General features: G+C 33.8%; 1 protein-coding gene across 10 annotated transcripts in view; it reads left to right on the top strand.

Moving 5' to 3' along the window:
• Nucleotides 1-23,407, top strand: part of LOC309623716 (uncharacterized protein) — a 451,333-nt gene that overhangs the window by 173,345 nt on the left and 254,581 nt on the right. The gene's annotated exons all lie outside the window — the stretch shown is intronic.

Raw genomic sequence — 23,407 nt, 5'->3', positions numbered from 1 at the left:
TTTTTACCTGATATGAGAAAGAACACAGCTAAATACAGTTGTACTGGGAGTTTTGTACACGTGTGGAGGGATGAGAGAGAAAGGGTGTCGCTAACAATGGATTCTGACAGCAAGAGGGAGGCAGGAGGTCCTTAAGGACAATCCCTACTATTAGTTAGTGGTGGAGCTGAGGGGGGTCTGTATTCCAGTGATGTTTGTTTTGGTTCTGTTTTTATCCTCATAATTGTGTATCTGAGCAGCAACCCCCTGATTGGTTTTGTATTGGTTATTAATTATTTACTAATTATTAATTACTAATACAACCTCTGTATATATTTTGTAAAATTTATCTATATTTTATAAAACATATTTTATGTTATTTATTAGATAAAACTTTTTGTAATCTTGTAAAAAACATTAGCAAGGGTTAAAATGATCATCCAATTTTTTTTCTCTATAGTAAATATAACAGGGACTTTTGGAAGGAAGAACCATTTTAATGTGTGTAATCTTCCTAAACTGTATATGTGGGAATCCATATGAAAATGCCAGGCTGGCCAAACCTACTAGATACATAAATACATACTCGTTAAAATGTTGAATGATGGTTCAAAATCATGGCTCAGTTTGGAACCATGACTAGAAAGAGCTAGGAGAATGGCAGTTAGATAAATACTTAGTATTTCTAAAGGGATGTGGGACACAGTACCTCTTAAACATGGCATGCCCAAGAGTCACATGAAAAGGAATTGTAGTAAAGGGGTTTTGACTTTTCAATTCTCATTCAAGATTATAAACCAACTCTGGAATCATATGTGAACCATACCTAATCCTTGCTTGTTGCTCAACCTATTGTGTCTAACTCTGAGAAGCAGATTTCAGAGGGACAAAGGGAAAGAAGTTTGCAACACTAGGCCTATGAATTAAGCCCTGCTTAGTTCTCCTCTTTGATTTTACTGTGTACTGATATAGTATACGTCAAAGCATTTTATATAATCTGCACACCAAAGAATTCACACTGAAATGTGGTTATGGCACTAAAACTATCTTGCCAAAAGCCATTCTCCACAGAAGAGGAGTGAATGTGTGTTCCCAAACTTAACTTAAAGTGATAACTTGATAAAATCCTTTGAATATCGGATGTGACTGGTGTGTAAACTAGATAGTGTCCTATTCAAAGATGCTTCAGGGTGTTTCCTGAAATAGATGTACTTATTTGGATTGGCTATATTTTCTGTCACTCCCTGTCTGAATTACAGGAAGCGCCTCATCATTAGGTGACCTGATTTGACCCCAGTTCCTCTCCCACAACTTCTCTATATGGTAGCCAGAATTGTCATTAACAAACAGAAGTTCAGTCTTTTTCTAAATTAGCTCCCATTTCACTCTGAATATAAACCAAACTCTTCAAAATGACTTAAAAGCCCCACATGATTACCCCTCCCTTAGTTCTCAGACATCTCACATCACTGAGCTGCAGCAGGAGCTCCGGTTCACCTTCTGCTTCTCCGGTGACACTAGCTTCATAGCTTTCTCCAAACATACCAGACAAGTTCCACATTTAGGATTTTGCTCTGACTCTGAATGGGTCAATTTTCCCCAAATATCTTCATGGGTGAAGTCCCTCACTTCTTCAAATTTTTGGCTCAACTATCACCAAAAGGAGGTCTACCCATACCAGCCTAAGTAAAAGTAGAATCCACCCCCAGGCCCCGCCTACAATTGAAAACCCTTTCCTTGTTCTTTCATTCCATAAGGCTCATGGCCTTTTAATGTAAAATATCATTTATGTGTCCATGTTTATCATTATCTGCTGCCCCATCGCTTCTAGAATATAAGCTCCACAAAGGCAGGCATCTTTGTTTGATTCACTAAAGTATCTTTGGAAAGTGAAATAAAACCTGGCTCATTGTGGGCCATCAATACATTTTTTTTTTTTTAAGTTGAATTAAATGAAAAGGAGACAGGAACAAATCATGTTTTGGCCTACATGTAAATGATAGCATTAAATTGTCAATTGTCCTTGGAAACAATTGGAGAAAAGTTAGAAAATCTTTTTTTTCCCCCCTTTAAAAATCAGCAAATTGTATAGAATTGAGAATTTACCTTGGAGCAATTTAGAATCCATGTGTTGTTTGAATTTTGACTAAGCAATGTCTTTAAGTTCACCAAATTAATCAAGCAAACAAACCTGAGTCTAAATGCAGACTTCCTTACGAAGTACATATTAAATGATCTTACAAGTATAGGAGGGAACTGCTCCCAGGAGTGGGGTTGACCGGTGTCAGAAGCTAATAAAGGTTTGAATATTAAAATAAATAGAATTAAATTAAATTAAGCCTTAATGATCATGAACAATGAAGTAAGTTTCCAATGCTATATATCAGAAAGACCTTCCTAAGAAAAAATGTCATTTGATTAGTTTCAATAAGCTTTATTATGCTCAACAAATCAAGGGATGATCTACTTAATTTTTCATATTAAAAGTTTGTAATTTTCATCTAGTTTAATGTTCACAGGCTTTCAGAATTTTTGTTCACTTGATATTTTTTAATTAAATCCTTAGGTTGTGAAGTTTTTCCCTTAAAGTAAAATCTTCCTTGCATTTTACAAATAAAAGTTACCTGTTGCAGTATTCAAATAACATATATTATGCCTCTGCTCCATCAGCATATTGACAGATTTGCTGCTGAGACATAATGGGTTGTTCTCTTGGTTAAGTCTTAAACTATACTGAGTATTACCTATCAAAAACTGCGAGTAGTGATTTGATAGAATGTCCTCACCTTCTTTTTCCTGTCCTTTATGTTTCATTATGAGGAATTGAAATATAACCCTAAGCAAGACCCCGTTGCAAAATCATTCCTTTCCCTTTTGAGTAATGATTTTCTGGTAGTGAAAATGTGAAATAATGAAAAGGTTAGAATATGCTTTAATTCATTCTTGCAAAGGTTATGATGACATCATTATTTGGGTCAAAATCAAATCATTGCTTCCATTCTTCATATGTTAGACAGATTAGTGTCAGATAAATACAGCATAGTATTTGTGTCAACACTTAAGGATAATATGTTATTGTAAACCTTTATTAATCTTAATGACTTTCAAATGTACCTCGTGCTTGAATATTTATTTCTTTAAATGTCAACTCACCTTTTAAGCTATTGCTCATGTAAAACAAAAAGCAATCTACCTAGACTCAGGAAATGTTTCTCATGCGGCTGTTTAAACATAGCAACCAGGATGTAAAGAGTTTGAAAATCAATTACATGCTTTCAGAATCTAATCAGCAACACTTGATTGGAAGTATCAACCCACAAGTACAGAAAAAGGAAATCGCTTCAATAAACGTCACTGATATTTCCTAGCATTTTGTACTTCGGTACCAACAGGAAACTAAGAAATGTTGCTAGGATGTTAGCGTCAAATGTTTCAGCCTTCATGACCATTCATTTTAAATATATTTAATTCATTCAAACAAGTAAGGATTAGCATCATAGTAAACTGTCACCAGTCTATGAATAAGCAAGTACACCTATGTCTCTTACCCCCCTGGGACAATTAAACCCTCTACATGGGTCTGTATTATTATCTCTGAAACTTTCCAGTTGCATTACTGTCACCCATGTGCTTGAAAATCCAGGTTTACTGTCAAACCATAATAATACAAAGAGATTTAATCTTTTGAACTGTAAAATATATTAAATCTAGTAATAGGCATGAAGAAAAAAATCCACACCACATGTCAATTAAAACTTCCTAATTTGAACATATGTATGGTACATTTCTATTAAATTTTTGTTTGTTTTCTCAAAGGATTATTATGTTCTGTGTACTTAAATCTAAAATGTTGCTATCTCACAGTCTTAATAAATAATACTCTATGGCTCCTTATTCACTTTAAATGATTTTTAAATTTTAAAACAGATTAAATGTTTAATTTTATTTTTATTACTATTTTTTATCCTGGAGGAACACTTGAGAAACTGGTCAAGTCTCAGAAAATCTCTATGTTAAAAAAAAAATCTCTATAGAACACTATACCTAAGAATGATTAGTAATTGTAGATATCATAGCCTGCAAATAATTTTCAATGATCTTTTAATTAGACAACATTTTCCTCTAGGTCTGTTTATTTTGGCCAATGCATAAATTCTAGTTTTATATTTAGTTTTCTCTTGTCTTCCCACAAAGAACACCGACTCTAATGAACATTATTAATGTAGGAATAGGAAATTGCAGCTTCTTCCTCCCTTTTTTCGTTAAAAAAGTTCTGCTCGATACTGTTTCTTTATCTAACTAGGCCTAAATATAACAAATCACTACTATACAATATTCTAGTGAGGTATGTTTTCTGGCATATAACGTGTAAAATATTAGGGCTTTTTGGCTTGATGTAGTTCAGTGATTTAAGTTGAATAAAGAAAAGGTGGATATATTTTCTGGAAAAATAAATATATAAAAAGCAGATACTAGAGGGGAGTTAACACCTAGAAACAGAGAAGACCACAGGGTAAAAGGTGAGTTTCTCGTTTGTTTTGCTTTTAGCCTGAGACTACTCCAGAGTTACATCTGACAGGGAGGCTAAAGCTTCAATAGAAATCAGCCTCATTCTTGTGGAGAACTAGGAGACACAGTTCAGGGCAGTCATAGTTTCTGGAATCTGAAGGTGAAAATGGCAGAAAGTACAGAGTTAGGGAGGAGAAGCCCCAAACTCTGTGTATCAATTTTACCCAAATATCTGACTGACCCCTGAACCAGACAAGCATGGGACTGACTTCAAAAAAGCCAGCTACAGCTCAAAGAATAGAACGTAAATTTAGCTGCCTCCCATTTCAAAGCAACCATTCAAAGCAAATGGATTTCAAAGCAACCATTTTAACTACTCATCACAATATTCTTCTTCTTCTCTCAAAGTCAAATTTTGAGGCTGAGAAGATTCGGAGAAAGGAACCCTTCTTAATCATATACTTGTATTTAAAGGAAGGGGGAAAAAACTGCACAATTTTGTTGCTCAGATCTTCCAGTTGGCTTACAATAAGTCTTAAGACTTATTGATATTCACTCTATCTCTGATTCCCAAACAGCAGTAGGAGGATTTCAAGATTTCATTTTGCAGCATGATTTTTGTATTTAGTTTCTGTAAACTCCAAAAATCTTATGCTTGAAGAAAAAATATTTTCTCCAGGGTCTGGTGGAGACTTGTGCCACTGGATAATGTCATGACAAATGACTGTTAAGTGGACTAGTTTCTGTAACCCTTTTTCATCTTCAAAGCACTCAGCAAAATCTGCTTATTTTTAGTGGCTTAAAAAAATAATATTTATCTTACAGTTCTGAAGGTCTTGAAATCCCGCTGGACTAAAATCAGCAGAAAATCAGCAGGGCTACATTCTTTTTGGGGTCTGTAGGGGAAAATTCTTTCCTTGCATTTTCCAGCTTTTAGGGACTGCCCCTGTTCCTGAGCTATGGTCCTCTTCCACTATCTTCAAAGCCAGCAATGGAGGGTTAAGCCCTTCTGATGTCACATCAAGCTGAAAATGTCCTCACATTTTTTTTTTCTGACTCTTCTTTTATGCCTACTTCTTCCATTTGCAAGAAGCTTTGTGATTCTATTGGGACCACACAGGTAATCCAGGATAATTTCCCTATTTTACAGTCAGGTGATTAGCAAACTTAATTCCCTCTGCACCCTTAGTTTCTCTTAGCCATGTAACCTTACATATTCTCAAATTCTGAGGATTAGGATGTGGACATCTTTGGAGGGCAATTATTTGGTTTACCACAGCACATATACTATATTTGGGGAAATAAATCTATAAATTTTCTCTTGTTGAAATTCTAAGAACATAGGGAAATTACCAATGTATATACTTTTACAGGATGTTGGAGTTTATTCTTATTCAAGCAAACATTGTCCTAAACCTGCATAATATTAAAAACCATAAAGTCGAATCATTGAAAAAACGTGTGAATTATGAGAAGAAATATCTCTAAAGCTCATGTCAAACTTACTAGACTGCTATGTATTTATGAGAAACATTTGTAAACTGTGAATAATAACATCTCTTTTACATTCTTCTAAATCTTCAAAAGTCATATACGTGTACACATGTACATATAGTCACACACGAACATAATGCACAAACATGTTTACATACATACGTGTGTGAATACTCATATACACTATATATATTTTCAATCCTCTTTTTTCCTCAGATTCCGTATTTACAAGTTTGCCTACTTGCTCCCAAATCAGTACTTGCAGCACTTTCATCATCCTTCAAGGACACGTGCAGAGCAGCAAAAAAATTGAGTTGCCTGACTCAACTCAATGAGTTGAACAAGGCAACACTCAGCTTTCTTGTTTCAGCTTTTGTACTGAAAATAAACGTCTCTTTTTTGTGGCCTATTCAGTGCCACATTTTTTGCAGTGTTCTGCTTTTTGTTGTTTAAAATGGCCCCTTAATGTAGTGCTAAAGAGCTGTCTAGAGTTTCTAAGTGCAGGAAAGCTGTGATGTGCCTTACACAGAAAACAGGTGTGTTCAGTTATAAGTTATAGTGCTGTTGGTGGTGAATTCAATGTTAATGAATAAACAGTATATGTTGATCCCGGTGTCATTAAATAGAAACACACATAAAACAAGGTTATGTATTAATCAGTTGATGAAAATGTTGTGACCAGTGGCTCACAGGAACCTAATCTTATATTTCCCCTAGAAGCAATAGTTCAATGTTGTCTAATTTAGTATTTACGCAGACTTCATAGAATGTAACTACCATAAATAATGTGAATTAAATCTCTTTACACACACACACACACAACGCACACACACACACAGAATCAATAGAATAATTGATGGTTTAAAATTTGGTAACATGATTGGTACACTCGATTTTCTAAAACAAATATAAATCATAGCTAATTACCAAGTATATAGAAGAATGAAAGGGCTTGGCAATTAAGGATGACACCAGTGAGTCTATCTTCAATCCTTTACTTCAGTTTTTTGCACCATCTAGAGGGAGGTTTGTGAGTAGATAAACTCATATGGATTAGAAAAGTACATGGTAAACTTTTACATCAGATGTAAGAGAAGAAACTTTCCCAATACGTGTATTCTGAAAGAGTATTTCCTATTTTTCTGGTTTCAGTAAACAGACTAATTTCTTTTAAAAAAATCATTTATAGCCATTGTCAATAGTATAAATAAGAAGACCAAATCTAAACCTCATGTCCTCTTTCAATTTCAACAATGACTTATTGATACAAAAACTACACACGTGGAAGGGGACAGCAACAGATAAAATCAATGCTAAAATGTAATTAATCTGTAATCTGCTTTATTTAACCTCATAAATCAGAAATCAACTGCTAAATATATTTAGAATTCTCATTTACATTTGAATTGTGTTCCCATAACCTTTTAATCTAACATGTATTTTAAAAATAGAAATTGCTGTTTATTAAGAGGACTTTACTCTTAGGTACATCATCACAAGAAAAGAACAAACATTAAACAAAACAAAGTTAATTTCTCATTCTTAGGGATTTCACAAGAAGTAAAAAGAGTTAGACTAAAGAAAAATGTGAACACAAGTTTTGTTTCATTTTGGTTATTTTTCTGCCTTGGGCTAATGTAGGCTTCAAGTTCCATTTCAGAGTGAGTTTGATGATTCTATTTGAGAAAAAAGAGCTTCAGGAACCAACTAAAAATCCAGTTCGGGGACTTATTCCAGCCTGAGGAAATGAAGCAATTTAAAGTTAATTAAAGCTACTCCTCCTTTAAAAGTAGAAATCTGTCTCCTAGGGAATGGGTTTATTGTTTTGCATTGGTTATATTTAATTTTCCCAAAGACTGGGAATTCACCAAAATTTCAAAGACTTATATTAATTAATCTTTTTTTCATGAACATTTTTGTTACAGGGAATATTATATCCCAAACTGAAACATGTCTATAAGATTTTACGACCATATACAATCATATGATTCTACTTCATAGAGTATGTTAGCAACAGGAATATCAGAGACCTCCATTCATTAAAGGTGGCCCATGAATTGCCTTTTCAGTAACAGACCGAAAAGAGAATGAGAGAGTGTGGGATATTGTCTTTTATCTGCACACAGCAATATATAAATTCTCAGAAGTGAGAATAAATGAATTCTGTATGAATGAGAGTGAGCTTTCCTAAAGTATGGCATACTAAGTAATGATTTATTGGTAGAGCCATTGATAGTCAGTACAGTTGTCCTAAATAAGAAGTGATACATTGAAATTATGCTTAAAATAAATGTTGTTTCTGAAAACTGCATTAAATTTTGAGGCCTTGGGAAAACAAAGTGAATATTTTAAATTGAAAATGCTCAATTCTTGAGTGGAATAATGACTGGCAACACAGAGTCATAAATATTTGTCGTCTAATTTTATTGAACACTAGGTCCTCTGTTGGCCACTGAAAAGCAATTAAGTGGGTGATGCCATGCACTGGAAACACAAATCAGTGTAATGTGACCATTGCTGTGATAAAGACATGAAAAAGGAACTAGTGAGGTACAAATGTGATAACATATAGACTGATTGAGAATTTCAGACATGGCTTCTTGGTGGAAAGAGATTCTCTTGCGGCTTGAAAAATAAGCAGAGCTGGACATTCTAAAGAGCAGGAAAGGATATTTCAGAGAATGGAGAAACAGGAACAAGGGAACATGGGCTGGAGGGAAGTTACAGCTGTCAAATTTGTGACAAAACAAAACAAAACAAAAGTGGTAGATAGAGATGTAGTCAGAAACAGGGGAAAAAAGTAAGAGGTTGTTTTCTAGATGAGACTAGAGGCTTTATTTTCTCCCTCTACACTGTAGTTGGATCATTAAATGATAGGTTCAATACAGATTTTTAAAATATGTAAATAATTTTGATATTTAACTAGTTAAGCTGATTATCCAAGTGAAGTTGTAACATAGGAAAGAGCTGAAAATTTTAATTTGGGTAATACAGAGATGCAAATGATCACTGAAGCAATGAGATCTAATTAAGTCTTCAAGAAAAGAGGAAAAAAGAACAAGGACATAGCTTGGGAGACTGTAGGAAACAGTCATTATGTCCCATCTTGGGCAAGCAGGTAGCATTTGGAACTGGCAGAAGTTATTAAAAGTGGGTGAAAATTAAAATGTGAAAAATGTATTTTATTCAAATGAATGTACATCTAAGTAATTTTCATAAATGTTTATAGGAACTCTTAAGTTAAATGAAATCACTCATTTCATTTCCTATAAAACTGAACTACATTAAGTTTTCCATCCATTTCATCATGTAATGCTCATAAGGGAAATATTCTGAATAAATGTAGTAAGGTACACGATTTAGATATATTTGAAAAGCAAAGAATCAGATACATCATCCAATTCTACTTTAATCCATTCTGTACTCCTAAATTTTAGACAAGCGGTTATAAATCACAGAGGTCATAGCAATAAAGAAAAGAAAAAAGGGAAATGTGAGTAATCAAATCCCAATTTTTGCACAGAACAATTCCTCAAGGTAATTAGTTCCAGCAAACTGCTCTTCTATTCCTTTACGGTCCTTAGTCATAACCTTGACTGTCTCAAATTCTTAATAACTATGCAGTGTTTTAAAAAAGATATTGAATATGCAACTTGTCATATTATTAAGTAAACTGGTCATGTTCATTATATTATTTTAAACCATTCTTTGATAATTTGGAAAAGAAGTCATAGTTCGTATCTATCTAAATAACGAATTAATATTTTATGAAATATAGTAAAACTATAAGAAAAATGTCTTTTGATGATCATATCTTACATCATTATACTCCTCAGTTTAATTTTTTATATTTATTTTACTTTTAATTCAATTACCTCATTGGTTGTGTTTTAGTTGTATAAAATTGGACATCTGTAGGCCTTTTGTTTGTTTAATTTATTTTGGTGGAGGGAACAGAGATAATGGCAATACAGATTATATTAGTTTAATAAAAAAAAAGACAATGCAGAAAGCATTCCACAAATTTAGTGGCTTTGTACCTTTATTCTACAATAGATATAACTCATGTAATCAGTAAAAAAATCTGTCAACATTCTTATATGTACCATGTTAAATTATACAGTATACATTAAAATCAGTCTGTCATCATAATTATTGTTATATTTTTGAACAGAATTTTATGACATCCTACTTTTAACTAAAACCTTTTTTTTCACAAGGCTTCACATTGATGCAAATAAAGGTAATTTTTATTTCAGATGATTGATTAAACTAAAAGGCTTTAGTAAGTTACAAATAGCTAAAACATATAATACTTTCTATGTTCATAATGCTACTGTATTCACTCCATTTAATCCTCACAATGACCCTTTGAGGTGTGTACTCTTACTACACCATTTACAGATGGGGAAACTGAGGCCCAGTTGGGACACTTTTCAAAGTCACAAAGATCTTAAGTGATAAGGAAGGGGTTTTAACCCAGGTGATCTGGCTCCAAAGCTATTGCTTTTATCCAGTACACAATATGGCAGATTTGATAGCAAGATATTTTTTGTACTTCACCCTGGATGTCGAGAATCCAAACAAAGAAGATATGTGATTAATAATAGACTGATGAATATTGTCAAATATAATCTTTTTTGAGACTTTTTTCAATCTGACTATTAAGCACTTATGTACTTTTGTTTTATTATTTACACATTTTTTTTACTTATTCAGCTAATACTTTTTAATTAGAGATGCAGATTTTTTTATATTTTCCTTCTTAAGAATGGACTCCATAGTTCTATCATAACCTAGCAACTCCCACGTACTAACTATTTGTAATGCAAAAAGTATTCTGACCTTGGAGAACTAGACCTGCACATAATATTTAGTCACAAATAACCATTTTTATGATGTCGAGGGAATAATGGGTGAACTTTCTAATCATGAGTAACCATGTGCATCCTAATGTAATTATTTGTTGTGAAATTATTTCCAATTTCAGATCCACATAGTATCACAACAATTTTTAAAAAAATTTTATTGGAGTGTAGTTGATTTACAATGTTGTGTTATTTTCAGGTTACAGCAAAGTGAACCAGTTATGCATATACATATATCCCCTCTTTTTTAGATTCTTCTCCCATTTTTTGTTGGCATTTAAAAACATCTTTTATTTGTTCTCAATTGAGGGTTTCCTTAAGAATAACATATTTTTTTAAAAAAATGGAAATCAAATCTCTATTTAGAGTAAACTGGAATCTATTGTAATATATAACATATTGAAACATAGTTATGTTTGTGATCCCTGAAAAAAAGACAAGATAACAAAAACAGTGATTTTAAATAGCAAGTTTAATTACAAACTGGACTTTATATCTTAAAGTGGCTTTCTTTTACCATGCAAAGTTTTACTAATATTGTCACATACACATTTTAAAAAGAGGGATAAAACAAACAAAAAGTGTTCAGTAGATATTTTCCTCTTACAATTTTATATTCACTGTCTGTATAGCAAAGAGAGTAGAAGAGGTCAAAAGGATCATTTTAAAACACAGGAGTTTTTAAAAATCTATTTTATTATCTTATATACATATTTTTAAGGCAATTTATATAACATAACCAAACAGCTTTATATTGCAGATATAAACACAAGCTAAAATTTGAAAAGCTGTAGCAAAAAATAAAAACAAATTACATTACATTAAACTAACTTAATAAACATGAATGTACATTCTGACTGTGACCATAATTAGTACTTACAACGATTATATTACACCCTCAGAGTAGTTGTTATTTCAGTGGCCTATATTTTGAGCAAGTCTGAAACATGGTAATAGGTTACTAGGACAGACTTTGAAATGTGGCTTAATGTTCAAATCATTCAGGAAACGCTGCAGAAAACAATTCACAAATAGGGGAAAGGTGTGTGGTTCTACCAGATGATTCAATGTTGCTTTAAGTCTAGAGAATTTATAAGTTCAAAATAAGCACTTTGTATGTGGTTATCACTGAAAAAGTAAGTTATGCAATCCAATTATATGATAGGTCAAAAGTAAAATAAAAACCAACAAAACAAGCAAAGCCAAAAGTGTTTTGTGTCTCATTTCCTATCACATAAAAATCACTTGAGCTGAAGCCCATGGCTCTACATGGTGCAGAGTTAGACTCTTGAATCAATTTCAGAGGTTATTGGACAATAAAAGCTGAAATATCAATTTTAGAGCATTGATTTTCTAAATGTCCTGGAAAGACTCAGAGTGGGTGTCTTGGGGATGAGAAATACTTAAAAAGTTTTATTTAACATGTTTTCCCTTATATCAATGCTTAAGAGAGTAGAAACTAAAGTCAAATTCCATCCTTTCCACTATGGAAACACATAACTTCACTAGCAATCAAAGGCACATTCTTTGAATAGAACAGAACTGAAAACATGCAGAATTTTTTCCTGATATATTATTCGATCCATACGATGGACGTTGAGGAATGGTTTCAATATTCCAGCCACGGTATCCAAAGTGATTTGACTAATATTTTTGACACAAAATAAAGAATATACAAATGCGACCAGTACTGAGTTTCTAATGAGGGCAAATCTAATAAACAAGCAAAGCAAACATTATTACATGTGTTCAGATGAATTTCTATTGCTTATTATGAAAATCTATTTTATTGTCAGCAAAGCTACTAGAAGCAGCGTTATCAAACATTGGATAGGAATTAAGCCTTGATTTTCTGAATATATAAAGTCAATATATGAAAGGAATGCAGTAGCTTCAACTATGCTTTTGCAATTTTGAATATTTTTTTCTGAAATTTCTAGAAAAACTTTCAACAGTGTCTACTAATACATCATATTGGACAATTTAGTCTCACTGATTTATTATCAGAGTGTAAAGGGTAAATCAAAATCATTGAAAATGTATGCATCCTTGCTTACATATATAAAATCTTAAAAGCAATAAATTCTTAAAAAGAATTAATTCAGACATTGCCTATTCTCTTTTTAAAATATTACTTTACAAATAAGTAAAGTCCTTTTTTTTTTTTTTTGGCAAACACATAGCATGTTTTTTCAGGTTCCACAAAAATAAACCATTTAATTACAATCTACTATTTAACAAGCGCATCTTCTAGAAATAGAAGCACACAAATAATGTACAACCAGGGCATTACTTTTTTTTTCGGTTTGAGAGGTAGATTTTTGATGAAACAGACAACAAAAACAATGCTAATGCATTCCAGATGTCATATAAAAATGTATAAGGGTACAGAATTAGGGCAAAGGAAAGAATGTTTGGAAATTCAAGTAAGGGTTGACTATAGAGGTGATACCTATTAAGTGGATGTTGTAATGTTAGTGTGCTTGTTTGACAATAAAAAAGGACACTCCGGGAATATCCATAGGCAGAGAAAAAGTTTGTGCAAAGAACATGACAGTTAGAATCTATTTGGAAATGTAAGATTGTGGCAATCATGAATGATGTAAAACAAGTTTGCATACAACATTCAGGAACTTATGTCATTTTTGGAAGTATTGAATGATATTAAACAAGGAAATATGGGTAGAATGGGTAATGCATGTTGTAAGGGATTAGCTTGGGAGCCAGTTGACCTATAAAGGTAAGGTTGAAATACAGTAAAACAGTTTAATGAGGTCTATTACCAAGTCTATGTTAAAGATTATAGTAAAGCCTATATTAAAATGACATAGATGTGAATAAAAGTATTAATAAATATAAAATAGATACGTAAAATTTTAAAAACCTCAATCTCAACTTCACTCAAACTCAGCATCCATAATGTCCTGTCATTTCTGTCTCTAAACTATAATTTGCCTCTTTCCAGGAATCTTTGCATCGTCATAATTTTGTCAAAGCTGCAATCATCTCTTACCTGGAATCCTGCCCCAAGTACTTTATTGTAGCTCCATTGGCTTCTTCTGAGCTTGTTTTTTTTTAGTGCTAATAAAGTACTTTGTACAGAACACGAGTGTGATCATTGACGCAATTGGAATTGTGCACCAGTGAAGACCAAGTTCCTGAATATGTCCACAACAGCCCTTCATGGTCTGGCTCCCTCCTTTTCCCCCAAATCATCTGCCACATTGCTTGCTCCTCTTCAGCCACACTACCATTCTCTCTCTTCCTCATAGGGTCTTTGCTCTTTCCTAGGAGGACCAAGCTGTACCTTATTGTTTCGTCAAGTGTTCATTTGGTCTTCAGTTATTAGTAGAAGCATGGCTCCTTCAAGGAATGATTACTGATGTCCTTAAGTTGATTACTTCTATTTCACATTCTCATGCAATTAATTCTTCTTCTTTGCAACACCTCTCAACTCCAGAACTTTACATGCATTGATGATTGTTTGATTGATATTTTACTTTTTCATTAGATTTAAATGACATGAAAGAGGGAATTGTTATGATTTTGCTTACCAGACCCTACCCCATACTTGGCATATAATGGGTGTGTATTAATTATTATTGAGTGAATAAATCTTCTAAGGCTTTAGTATAGAAGTTCATAATTAGTAGACTGAGAGACTTCTTTTTTAAATAAAAATGAGGAGTGGCTAAAAGTTTTTGAGCAGGGGAGTTTAAGTGATGAAAAATGCATTGTAAGACAATCTGAAATCAATATGGAAGATGGATTGAGGTAGAAGAGACAGAAGATCCAGAGAGCAGAAAGGGCAGTGAATAAAGACAGGTTAAACTAGGATGGTGCCTGTTGAAGGGAAAATGTGGAGACCAAGGGAAAAATCAACTGTAAAATATGACAATTTTAATTCAAATGAAAGGCACAGATGAAAATAGGCATGACAAAGGGGAAGTGCAAATGTTGCAAATCTTATGAAAAAAATTAATGAATATTATTAACTTTCTATAGTATATTTGAAAACTTAAATAAATAAAATTACTAGATAAACAGAACTTACCAAGACAAAATCAAGATGAAATTAAGCTTTATTTGTTTAAAAATAATTTAATATTTTAGTAGTTAAATATCTCCTCACAGGGAAATGCTTGGAAATGCCATTGGCTGAGGGTCCCTACATGAGAAGGGCTCAGAGTGGAGTTGGGCTAAGAAGGCAGATCCATGTGCAAGCATGGCCATAGCATGGTCTGGCTCCTTCCTGTCCCCCACTATGGATGTGGGCCTGAGTCTTAAGTGTAACTCCCCTTCAGAAGCTGCAGTGCGTTGGCGCAGAACCAAGCCTGCCATGTGGAGAGCAACTCTCCTCCGTGAGACCTGCCAGGTCAAGCCTTTAGAGTCTACACTTGGAGTCTTGCACTTGGAGTCTATAAAGCAGTTTCATCTTGTGGGTATATTTTTTTGGCCAGAAAAAATTTTGTTTTGTTTTGTTTCTTTACAATTCAATGTAATTTCAATGTTCTGAGACAGGTTGTGCACGTCTGACTTGTGCCTCGTCCCCCGCCCAGCTGCCGTTCATACTATACTTGCCTGGATTCAAAGTTATAAGCACTTCCTCCAAACAATAGCGTTCTAAACTTTTCCTTATCTAGTGTCTGTAACCAACTGTCAAATATTGGAAATGTCGCCACATAAATATTCATAACGTTAGGGTTTTCACATATCTTTCCTGTACATTTGGAAAAAAATTTCACATACTGAGTCATGGAGATTTCTCCATGTCTGTATACCCACTGTCAGATCAAAATGTCAGATGCAATTTTAGGTCACTTCAATTAACAGGACCAACGTTCACAGTAGCTTTTTAACTCACAGGGCCATCAAAATTGACATCACATAATTTGACCAACTGTATTTTTAATTTTCTGAGATTTTCTTTTGCAATATATTTTGATTTTTCAGATATTACATGCTATTTACCTGAGATAAGCCATTTTTATTAAAAACCAACTATACATCAAAAAGAAAAAGAAAGGAAGCAATGGACCACTTTTGAGTAACTGATTAGAATGAGATAAATCCCAGAAGCTAAAAGACTAATAACACTTAACAGGACAAAAAAATTATTCAATTCTAATTAGTAATTATTGCAAACAAAGGAAAAACAACAGGATATTTTATAGCATGTGGGTACGTAAAATATTTTACTATATGGGTACATTCTTACCTAGAAATGCAGGTGGATCTATGACTGTGATTGAAATGAGTTCTTCACTTTGTTTGAAGTGAATTCTCTGGACAAGTTCCATAGATCATAAGTATTATACCTTTCAATTAAGCCTAAAATGACATTTAAAAATAAATTCATCTATTTAGTTAATTGCTCTAAGCCAACCTACATTTGGATAAAAGTTATATTAAAAGTAATAGTTGATAGTAAGTAATTAATAGTAATCTCCTATTTGCTTTTTAGCTCAAGTATGGTCTAATTTCATAGCTCAGATTGAATTGATATTTGTCCATTTATTATACATTTGTAATTTGCATATTCTCCCACAGATTCCATTAAAATAATTTGTACAGACTCACAGAGATAGAAAACAAACTAGTGGTTACCAGTGGGGAGAGGAAATAGGGGGGGGATAAAATGAGGTTAGGGGATTAAGAGGTACAAAGTACTATGTATAAAATAATTAATCTACAAGAAAATATGGTACAGCACAGGGAATATAGCCCATATTTTATAATAACTATAAATGGAGTATAACCTAATTGTATGTAGTGAATATGAATCACTATATTGTACACCTGAAACTTGTACAATATTGTACATCAACCAAACATAAGTTTAACAGAAAAGACTTAGGAAGCAAATTTTTTCAGAAAAAAAGCTGTTGGTTAATTTCTGTTGGACAACAATGACACATCTTGCTGGGTCTCACACCTAATTGTCCTCCCAAGAGGAAACTTATAATTAAGCACTACAGCAAATATGTCAGCAGAAATAACAGTAGAAAGACTGTATTTGCGTGATGCAATCCATGGAACAAGAGGTTGGTTGAACTGTGGCCTCCTCAGTATGAGCAAAACTCAAGACAATAATAAACGACTTCCAAACAGTATTTACAAATTGAGTAAAAAATATAAATTGCCTGCAATATAGGGTTTTACTGATTCTAGAACTAGAAGGAGCTCTGCCCACAGTGGCTTAAGGGGTAGACAGGGATGACAAGAAGTCAATGAAGGGGAAATTGCCTCAGTTTTGAGTAAATGAAAATTTAAGAGCAATATATCTAACATCAAAATGCATGGAAAGTATGACAGCTTGAAATAGCAGCCCCAGTTTTTCAAACGTAACCTGTATCAGTTTTTTTCCACATGAAGCTTCCCAGTTCCTCCCAGTCTACTAATGAAGTAGTAAAGGTGGAGTTTACTTTCCTACCACTCACACTTTAGCCTGGCATGTCTTGCTTTGGCTGATGGGATATTAGCATTTGTCATGCAACAAAGGCATGAAATGTACTTATGTGGTGTGTCTTTAGCTCTTTCCCTTCTGCTATTAGTGTGAAAAGCACCTGCCCTGCTAGCCTACCTGTCCAACGAGGATGAGAGACATGTAGAGCAGACGAAGATTCTTATATGCTGGACCAGAAGCTGAAAGTGTGGGACCTCATTTCACCTCTGCAGCAAGTGCTCACATTGAAAGATACATCTGATTAAGTGACTCTATTCACTGATGTAGCTGGAGATCTTGGGGTCATCCAGCAGCCAGAGGGAAGCTAGTGAATTTGAGAGGTGGTACGTTATGCAGAATTATTGTGGCAATAAGTAAAACATCAAGTAATGGACAGTTTATTCTGTTTTCATTTTTACACACTCACACACACAAACATTAATAGCAAAAAGTAATTTCAGTAAACAGTGTTGAGAAAACTAGAGTCAGATTCTAAATATAAGCAGAAAAATAGGGTTGTATTTTATGTGATGGATAGAAGAAGCTTGAGTTAATGAAAAGAGATGGAAGAAGAGAAGATTAGTAAGTAGGAAAGGAATGAAAGAATTTTAGAGATGAAGGAGTCTTGGGGATATCTCATTTCAACTATTTAATTCCTCATAGAAGGAAATTAATGTCCAGTTATTCTAAAACATTGCTATTTAATGTCATGCCTGAGTCTGATATACATATTATATGACTTTTATTCGTGGGTTTATTTTCATGTATTATGTTCTCTGTTAGAGGTAAGCCCAGTAATATCAATTATTTGTTATTATATTTAGTCATATTATAGAGTTGCAATAACTGATAGTGCTATTTTAAAGCAATGATGATTTTAATAAAAGGAAACAAATATTAAATTATTCCCTGAGTGTCATGCCAATTAAAAAAGATCATCCAACAAATATCTATTTACTCTTTTTATTGGAAATTTGGATTAAAATTTCAGTTATAGATCAAGACAACTCTAGAGAATAGATACAGTCTCCTCTACTTTGAAAAATAAAATGAATGAAACATAATATTCACCAACCAGAAAAAGCCCACTAATCTCAGGAATATAAAAATAATTTAAAATTTCTTCAAATTTATTTATTTATTTATTTATTTTAACATCTTTATTGGAGTATAATTGCTTTACAATGGTGTGTTAGTTTCTGCTGTGTAAAAAAGTGAATCAGCTATACATATATATACATCCCAATATCTCCTCCCTCTTGCATCTTTCTCCCAGACACCCTATCCCACCACTCTAGGTGGACACAAAGCAATGAGCTGATCTCCCTGTGCTATGCGGCTGTTTCCTACTAGCTATCTATTTTACATTTGGTAGTGTATATATGTCCATGCCACTCTCTCACTTCATCCCAGCTTAACCTTCCCCCTCCCTGTGTCCTCAAGTCCATTCTCTATGTCTGCGTCTTTATTCCTGTCCTGCTCCTAGGTTATTCAGAACTATTTTTTATTTTTTTTTAGATTCTATACATATGTGTTAGCATATGGTATTTGTTTTTCTCTCTCACATACTTCACTCTGTATGACAGTCTCTAGGTCCATCGAACTCACTAAAAATAACTCAATTTCGTTTCTTTTTATGGCTGAGTAATATTCCATTGCAGATATGTGCCACATCTTCTTTATCCATTCATCTGTCAATGGACACTTAAGTTGCTTCCATGTCCTGACTATTGTAAGTAGAGCTCCAATGAACATTGTGGTACATGACTCTTTTTGAATTATGGTTTTCTCAGGGCATTTGCCCAGTAGTGGGATTGCTGCATCATATGGTAGTTTTTTTTTAGTTTTTTGAGGAACATCCATACTCTTCTCCATAGTGGCTGTATCAGTTTAATTCCCACCAACAGTGCAAGAGGGTTCCCTTTTCTCCACACCCTCTCCAGCATTTATTGTTTGTAGAATTTTTGATGATGGCCATTCTGACAAGTGTGAGGTGATACCTCATTGTAGTTTTGATTTACATTTCTCTAATGATTAGTGATGTTGAGCATCCTTTCATGAGTTTGTTGGCAATCTGTATACCTTCTTTGGAGAAATGTCTGTTTAGGTCTTTTGCCCATTTTTGGATTGGGTTCTTTGTTTTTTTGATATTGAGCTGCATGAGCTGCTTGTATATTTTGAAATTAATCCTTTGTCAGTTGCTTCATTTGCAAATATTTTCTCCCATTATGAGGGTGGTCTTTTCATCTTGTTTATGGTTTCCTTTGCTGTGCAAAAGCTTTTAAGTTTCATTAGGTCCCATTTGTTTATTTTTGTTCTTATTTCCATTTCTCTAGGAGGTGGGTCAAAAAGGATCTTGCTGTAATTTATGTCATAGAGTGTTCTGCCTATGTTTTCCTCTAAGAGTTTAATCATGTCTGGCCTTACATTTAGGTCTTTAATCCATTTTGAGTTTATTTTTGTGTATGGTGTTAGGGAGTGTTCTAATTTCATTCTTTTACACGTAGCTGTCCAGTTTTCCCAGCACCACTTATTGAAGAGGCTGTCTTTTCTACACTGTATATTCTTGCCTCCTTTATCAAAAATAAGGTGACCATATGTGTGTGGGTTTACCTCTGGGCTTTCTATCCTGTTCCATTGATCTATATTTCTGTTTTTGTGCCAGTACCATACTGTAGGTTTGTAGTATAGTCTGAAGTCTGAAAGCCTGATTCCTCCAGCTCTGTTTTTCTTTCTCAAGATTTCTTTGGCTGTTCAGGGTCTTTTGTGATTCCGTACAAATTGTGAAATTTTTTGTTCTAGTTCTGTGAAAAATGCTATTGGTAGTTTCATAGGGATTGCGTTGAATCTGTAGATTGCTTTGGGTAGTATAGTCATTGTCACAATGTTGATTCTTCCAATTCAAGAACATGGTATATCTCTCCATCTGTTTGTATCATCTTTAATTTCTTTCATCGGTGTCTTATAGTTTTCTGCATACAGGTCTTTTGTCTCCTTAGGTAGATTTATTCCTAGGTATTTTATTCATTTTGTTGCAGTGGTAAATGGGTGTGTTTCCTTAATTTCTCTTTTAGATTTTTCATCATTAGTGTATAGGAATGCAAGAGATTTCTCTGCATTAAGTTTGTATCCTGTTACTTTACCAAATTCATTGATTAGCTCTAGTAGTTTTCTGGTAGCATCTTTAGGATTATCTATGTATAGTATCATGTCATCTGCAAACAGTGACAGTTTTACTTCTTCTTTTCCAGTTTGGATTCCTTTTATTTCTTTTTCTTCTCTGATTGCTGTGGCTAAAACTTCCAAAACTATGTTGAATAATAGTGGTGTGAGTGGGCAACCTTGTCTTGTTCCTGATCTCAGTGGAAATGGTTTCAGTTTTTCACCATTGAGAATGATGTTGGCTGTGGTTTTGTCATATATGGCTGAGGTAAGTTCCCTCTATGCCTACTTTCTGGAGGGTTTTTACCATAAATGGTTGTTGAATTTTTTCGACAGCTCTTTCTGCATCTACTGAGATGCTCATATGGTTTTTCTCCTTCAGTTTGTCAATATGGTTTATCACATTGATTGATTTGAGTATATTGAAGAATCCTTGCATTCCTGGGATAAAGCCCACTTGATCATGGTGTATGATCCTTTTAATGTGCTGTTGGATTCTGTTTGCTAGTATTTAGTTGAGGATATTTGCATCTATGTTCATCAGTGATATTGGCCTGTAGTTTTCTTGTTTTGTGTCATCTTTGTCTGGTTTTGGTATCAGGGTGATGGTGACCTCATAGAATGAGTTTGGGAATGTTCCTCCCTCTGCTATATTTTCGAAGAATTTGAGAATGATAGGTGTTAGCTCTTCTCTAAATGTTTGATAGAATTTGCCTGTGAAGCCATCTGGTCCTTGGCTTTTTGTTTGTTGGAAGATTCTTAATCACAGTTTCAATTTCAGTGCTTGTGATTGGTCTGTTCATATTTTCTATTACTTCCAGGTACAGTCTCGGAAGTTGTGCTTTTCTAAGAATGTGTCCATTTCTTCCAGGTTGTCCATTTTTTTGGCATATAGTTGCTTGTAGTAATCTCTCATGATCTTTTGTGTGTCTGCAGTGTCAGTTGATACTTCTCCTTTTTCACTTCTGATTCTATTGATTTGAGTCTTCTCCCTTTTTTTCTTGATGAGTCTGGCTAATGATTTATCAATTTTGTTTATCTTCTCAAAGAAACAACTTGTAGTTTTATTGATCTTTGTTATTGTTTCCTTCATTTCTTTTTCATTTATTTCTGATCTGATCTTTATGATTTCTTTCCTTCTGCTAACTTTGGGGTTTTTTTGTTCTTCTTTCTCTAATTGCTTTATGTGTAAGTTTAGGTTGTTTATTTGAGATGTTTCTTGTTTCTTGAGGTAGGATTGTATTGCTATAAACTTCCCTCTTAGAACTGCTTTTGCTGTATCCCATAGGTTTTGGGTCATTGTGTTTTCATCGTCATTTGTTCCTAGGTATTTTTTGATCTCCTCCTTAAGTTCTTCAGTGATCTCTTAGTTATCTACTAGTGCATTGTTTAACCTCCATGTGTTTGTAGTTTTTACAGATTTTTTCCTGTAATTGATATCTAGTCTCATAGCGTTGTGGTCAGAAAAGATATCTGATACGATTTCAGTTTCTTTAATTTACCAAGGCTTGATTTGCAATCCAAGATATGGAGAATGTTTCATGAGCACTTAAGAAGAAAGTGTAACCTGCTGTTTTTGGATGGAATGTTCTGTAAATATCAGTTAACTTCATGTTTAATTTATCATTTAAAGCTTGTGTGTCCTTATTTATTTTCATTTTGGAGGGTCTGTCCATTGGTGAAAGTGGGATGTTAAAGTCCCCTACTATGATTGTGTTACTGTCGATTTCCCCTTATATGGCTGTTAATATTTGCCTTATGTATTGATGTGCTCCTATGTTGGGTGCGTAAATCTTTACAGTTGTTATATCTTCATCTTGGATTGATCCCTTGATCATTATGTTGTCTGTATTTGTCTCTTGTAATAGTCTTTATTTTAAAGTCTATTTTGTCTGGTATGAGAATGGCTACTCCAGCTTTCTTTTGATTTCCATTTACATGGAGTATCTTTTCCCATCCCTTCACTTTCAGTCTGTATGTGTCCCTAGTTCTGAAGTGGGTCTCTTGTAGACAGCATATGTATGGGTCTTGTTTTTGTATCCATTCAGCAAGTCTGTGTCTTTTGATTGGAACATTCAATCCCTTTACATTTAAGGTAGTTATTGATATGTATGTTCCTATTACTATTTTCTTAATTGTTTTGGGTTTGTTATTGTAAGTCTTTTCCTTCTCTTGTGTTTCCTGCCTATAGAGATTCCTTTAGCATTTGTTGTAGAGCTGGTTTAGTGGTGCTGAATTCCCTTACCTTTTCCTTATTTGTAAAGGTTTTTATTTCCCATTGAATCTGAATGAGATCCTTGCTGGGTAGAGTAATCTTGGTTGTAGTTTGTTTCCCTTGCATCACTTTAAATATGTCCTGCCACTCCCTTCTGGCTTGCATAGTTTCTTCTGAAAGATCAGCTGTTAACCTAATGGGGATTCCCTTTTATGTTATTTGTTGCTTTTCCCTTCTGCTTTTAATATTTTTTCCTTGTACTTAATTTTTGATAGTTTGATTAATATGTGTCTTGGCATGTTTCTCCTTGGATTTATCCTGTATGGGACTCTCTGCACTTACTGGACTTAAGTGAGTATTTCCTTCCCCATATTAGGGAAGTTTTCAACTATAATCTCTTCAAACATTTTCTCAGTCACTTTTTTTTCTCTTCTTCCTCTGGTGCCCCTATAATTTGAATGTTGGTGCATTTAATGTTGTCCCAGAGGTCTCTGAGATTGTTCTCAATTCTTTTCATTCTTTTTTCTTTATTCTGCTCTGTGGTAGTTATTTCCACTCTTTTGTGTTCCTGGTCACTTATTCATTCTTCTGCCTCAGTTTTTCTGCTATTGATTCCTTCTAGAGAATTTTTAATTTCATTTATTGTGGTGTTCATCATTGGTTGTTTGCTCTTTAGTTCTTCTAGGTCTATGTTAAACGTTTCTTGTATTTTCTCCATTCTATTCCCAAGATTTT

Source organism: Balaenoptera borealis, assembly GCF_965194805.1.
Source record: "Balaenoptera borealis genome assembly, chromosome: 2".
NCBI classification, from domain to species: Eukaryota; Metazoa; Chordata; class Mammalia; order Artiodactyla; family Balaenopteridae; genus Balaenoptera; species Balaenoptera borealis.
The sequence above is the reverse complement of the archived record's forward strand: the minus strand, read 5'-3'. Positions and strand labels throughout refer to the sequence as shown.